Raw genomic sequence first — 5,932 nt, 5'->3', positions numbered from 1 at the left:
TGATTAATTTGTTCCACTAGATGCACTTGACAAAGAGATATTTGTAGTATATCGTTTTTGTTTGATTTGAATTCTTTTTTCTTTCCTTTTTGCTCCTTACCATAGAGTAAAATGCTAGAAAATTGACAAAAAGGCATCTCTTCTACAACAGTATTGTTTGCAGATTGAAAAATCGGATAGGGCATCCAGATATTGCTGCATTTCCGTCTTTAACTGAAGATATATTGTTACGATGATTATTTGATGAACGAAGGTCTCTTGTTTACATCATAAAAATCAAAATTAATAATAAAAGATTTTGAAGAGTTACAAAGTACTCAGAGATGAGAAGTATGACCGGTGACCACACATAGCAAAGAGAATGACCTAACAGGTCATACTTGTACTTAGGGGTGTTCACGGGTTGGTTTGGATCGGTTATTGGTCAAAACCAAAACCAAACCAACTTAATCGGTTTTAAAATTATCAAAACCAAACCAAATCAAATATAATATACATTTATCGGTTTGGTGATTATCGGTTTCGGTTTGGTTTGGTTCGGTTATTTGGTTATTAACCATACACAAAAATAAAAGAAACAATTCACTTAAAATGTGATAAAAGTGACAACAATCCATTCAAAACGAAAAATAGTTAGAATGACTTAAATTACTGAACTTTCGATCACTAAATTTACTATCAATAAAGCTTTAAAATACACTATATTGGTCTAGAAGGAAGAGAAAATAACATTTTCAGTCCCACAAAGAATTGTCATAGACACTCATATACATGAAATCAATAAGATAAATGTTTCATCTTGGGAATTTTTGCTTTCAATAAGTAAATTATAAAGAAATTTTAAAGAAAATATGTATAAGATCTTTAAAATTGTTTATAAAAACAATATATTAAGTATGTATATTAATAAAATATATGTATATAATTCATCGATTCGATTATTTCTTCGATTTTTTTCAAATAAAACCATATCCAAACCAAATACTATCGGTTTTCAAAAATCTAAAATCAAATTAAACCAAACCCAAATAAAAGCGATTTTATTTTATCAATTTGGTTTGGTTTTTCAGTTTGAATCGATTTTTATCCAAACCGTGAACACCCCTACTTGTTGTACTTTGTAACTTTCACATTCAAGTTTTTTTAAGAAAGTCTTGTCACAGTTGTACATTCAGTAATTAGGAAGACATATATAATAATGACGGCAAAAGAAAAATATAATGAACTTTTATCATTTTATTCCAACTGCCTAATGGTTACTTTTTTTAAGTCAGTTCCCAAAAAAATACTAGCATATTTTTATATTAAGTAACAATTTAATTATAAATTATCTATTTTACTCTTAATAAAATGATTTATCGTTACACAATTTTTCATCATTTATTTTGGATCACAAATTTTAAAAGTCTTCATTTTTTTCTTAAACTTCGTATCGAGTCAAACTACGTCACATAAAATGAGATGGAGGAAGTAATTTATTTTGGTCCCTACAAATCAGATTCATATGACTAAATAGTATTTTTGTTTTTTGCTTTAATTAACTGTCCAATATCTAGAAGTCTACCCTCCGTGTGATCGGTATTCACGGTTGTGTCCCAATTAGTATCCCACTTCATTGTTTTTATTACTTCTCTCTCCATAATCACTTGTCCATTTTTTTTCCTTTTTTAATTATCTCTAATTACTTGTTCATTTCTACATATCAAGAAAGGATAAAAAAATTATTTACCTATTATATCCTCAATTAATTACTTTGAAAAAAAATAAAATTTTTTGAAAATCTTAAGTTTTTAATTCATTCACTTCATAATTAATAGGGGTAAAATGGTAAACTCTCTATGTCAATCATTGTTTCTTAATAGGTGTGTGAATCAAAAAATGGACAAGTAATGAAGGATCGAGAAAATATTTGATTTTTGAATTTAAAAAGGGATATAGACTCGTGATTATTCGGTAATTGAACTATCTTACTCAATTATTTTCAGAAAGTTAAAGTCTACCTGTTACCTTAAAAGGATTAAATTCATATTATAACAAAGTAAAATTTAAGTATTAACTAATGAGAGTTCATATTTGATTTATATATATATATATATATATATTTAATATTGTTAGTGTTGTACAACGTATTAGTGAATAGTGACCAAATCAAGTACGATACTATATCAAAGTATCAATTAATTGTGATTGAAACTTTCACTAACATTTAAATTAAGATGATATTAATATACTTGCATGCGGTCTTTAAATTCTAAGTTTGTGTGTGATTTGAGTCAGCACAGTATAGTCTTCATGATCAAATCTAGTCTAAATAGTTAACAATTATTTTTAAAAGAAAATTGTTTACAAAAAGAGGGGACATAAGTGCCCAATAAGGAATATATCATAAATTGAGGTAGCTGTATATATAGGTGGGGATAGCTTATATTAATGGAATATAATGGAAAGGAGAATATACTCTATAAGGTAAAGGAGACAAACAATAAATAACTTTTATTGACTAAATTTTGTTGGACTACATCCTACAGGGGCACGTGGTGTTTTTCATGGAGGCTTGGTGAAGGAAGGAGGTCACTGCTAATTAATGCTTATAAATAATTGGCCTGTCTTAATTTATTTTTGCGATTATAAGTAAACATTTTCATTGACATTGTAGGTCCCACATATTACATTAAAATGAATATAAAAACACGCTTTTCATTAAATACACAGAGAATAAGTTGTACGAAAACTGACCATACTTACATTTCTATTATTATTATTATATTAGAAATGTCTTTTCAAAGCCGACCGTATAGATAGACATTCACTTAAAAAAATAATTTTTAAATCAAAAATAAAAAGTCTAACTTGAATTACTTTTAAGTTAAAAATGTAAAAGTATTTAGGAAAACCTAATTTTGATTCACTTAACTTATTTTAAGTTGTTTTTATCCTTGTCAAACACTTTTTAACTTATTTTAAGTTATTTTTTATATTTGTCAAAAACTTTCAGAAGTTAAAATGACTCTAAAATAGGTTTGACCAACTTTTAAACCAATCCAAACACCCTCTAATTACTTTGTAATTTTTCACATTCTAATGATTGTTTGACAAAGTGTATAAAAAATAATGCTAAATAAAGTGTATTAATAGTATTTGCATTAGTAATGCTTGTATTAGTTACACATAAATTATTTCTAATGCATTGTTTTGTTTGGTGTATTAAACACATGTATTGTACAAAAATATTTATTTACCAAAATATCCTCCAAAATTATGGTGAAAAGATGTAATTATGCTTTCGAGGGGTAATTTTGTCTTTAAAATGCTAATGCATGCATTAAATTCCTTTGTATTACTAATACCTAGAAATCCATAATATTACTAATACATTCCTTAATCCATAATAAAATGCATAACTAATACAAATATTAGTTATACCTAATATAAAAAAATGCACCAAATAAAATATTACTAATACATAGTAATAACACACGCATTAAGTTAAAAAAAAAGAAGAAAAGTGTTGTTGGACAGTTGTACATTGATCAGTAATTAGGAAGACATATAAAGTAATGAGGGCAAAAATAAAAAATAATGAACTTTATCATTTTATTCAAAGTGCCTAATGATTTTCACCATGCTATGGTAGATTGCCATTTGCCTCAAGCTGAAAGAGGTACACTATAATATGCTTAAAATATAATAATGAAAAAGCAATAACTCTAACTCTACATGCAATATCAAGTAACTAGTGAACTTGTACGTGTGGCAATAATCAAAAGACGGTCAAATTTCAATAATTACATTAAGTATAATATTGATAGAAAAGGTTTTTACAATCTCTCTCCATATATAAATACTTTCAATAAAGTCATAATATACTACTTTGAACAAAAAGATATTACTCCTATAAACTTACGATTGTCAGAAATTTATATAAAATATAAAATAAAGGAAGATCAAAAGAGTATATAAACCAAATGCAACATCTGTCTTATTACCTTATTAAAAAGTAGAAGAAAAAAATACAAAATTAATACACAATTTTTGTTAAGTTCTTATTCTTAAAGTGAAATTTTTCCTATATAAATTCAAATGGATCAAACACCAAAACAAATATGACTATTCAATGAAAAAAAGCTAACTCAATTATTGATCCATCTAAAAACTGTATCTTATTTCTCATTGAGAATTTCAAAAAAAATAAAATTGACTTGATCATACATAAGCTAATGTAATACTAAATAAGTAATTTTAGAGAAACCAAACTTTCTGTATAAACGAATCCTCTTTGGTGATCACCATGATATATAGGAAACAATTTAAATTGCCCTTTGAATGTCCTAAATCCAAAAGAAAAACCCTTACTGTACATGAGTAGCACGTCACCATCCGCAAACATATATTCCGGTATGATATAATATAGACAGACCGCTCTTTCTTGTATAGTAAATAATTGAGTCCCAGATTCCTTAATACCGTAATCTTTCATTACCCATAGCTTAAAAGTGCTCCCCTCTATATGTTGGCAAGTACAATAAGCACAAAGCATTTAATGTATTACTGAAACAACACGTTTTATAAGCCTCATATTGGGAATATTGCAAATTTCATGTGGCAATGATATCTCTCCGTACACCTCATTTGATATATTAAACGAAATCACAAAATAGTTGGAAATGCACCACAAACAAATGCTAAAGAGTCACCAGGACCAGACCATTGTGAAAGGCACAAGGATGTTTGTCAATTTTTCTCCAAGGACCCCTCTCTAGCGCGAGGATATTACTGCATGGTCTAAAATCATTACCACCATCGTTGTCAATCTTAAGAATCTTGTAGTCATCACTAATCGAGTCATATCCAAATCCGTAATTGCAAAAGAATGCCTCTTCATATGTGTGTCGAAGTTCAGGATTAGGAAGTAGTATTGATTCATTTGTGGAAGGTTCCATAGTAAATAGCCATCACGATACAAAACAAGAGACAAACCATCACAACAACATAATATTTCGTAGCGCCTAATTTAAAGGGAAACCACTAAACTTTTGTAATGGTTGAGCCGATGATAAAGAAGAACAATAACATGAAATCGTACCAGAATGTCGTCGTGCAATAAGAATTCTTTTATTTTTCTTAGCATGATTGAAATGCTTTGCTTTAAAGTAATTCGAGGCAATCAATGTATTTCCAAGTATTTGATGCATATTTAAATTGAAGAAGAGGCTGAACAGATAATTTGATAAGGATTTCCACAATTATTTCTTCTAAGAAGTGGATTTCCATGGCCTAGATAGAACAATTAAACCAAATTATTTGCTATAAACAAATAACGAAAGAAAATTAACTTAAAACGAGAAATAATAACGTGTGCATAATAAAACTCACCCCATCAACATCCATTTGATTTATCTTTAGAGCTTTCCTTTTCTCTATTTGCTCTGATTATTGATTTGACTAAGAAACACAATTTCACGTGAGAAAAAACTGTGTTTTATGGAGAGTTATATAAATGATAAAGACCTTTGTACCCGCAATGACAGGATCAGAATTTTTCATCAAGGAATTTAAAATATAAGGAAATAATGATGTACGTATCAGAGAAACAAATATCTATACCTGGCCAAAAATGATCTAGATATACATGATACATAAACTAGGAATAACTACTCCTATTTTGTAATGACTCGAAAGGTCATTTTGGTAATTTTTCGTGGAAATGACTATTTTGCCCTTTCGGTAGTTGCCCCGAGTCCCATGTTTTGTGGTTGTAAAGTTGGTTTGAGGAAAAGTTGGTAAAAAGTTGAGTTTTTGAGAAGTTGAGTTTTTATGAGTTAAAGTTGGTTAAAAAGTGCTTTTTCGAGTCATTTGGAGTTTCGGGACTCGGATCGGATTTCCGTCGATTCCGGCAGTTTTAGAATGTCGAAACGGATCTGTGTGAAGTTAC

The sequence above is a fragment of the Solanum stenotomum genome, chromosome 9 (genome assembly GCF_019186545.1).
Source record: "Solanum stenotomum isolate F172 chromosome 9, ASM1918654v1, whole genome shotgun sequence".
NCBI classification, from domain to species: Eukaryota; Viridiplantae; Streptophyta; class Magnoliopsida; order Solanales; family Solanaceae; genus Solanum; species Solanum stenotomum.
Note: the sequence above shows the minus strand (reverse complement) of the source record.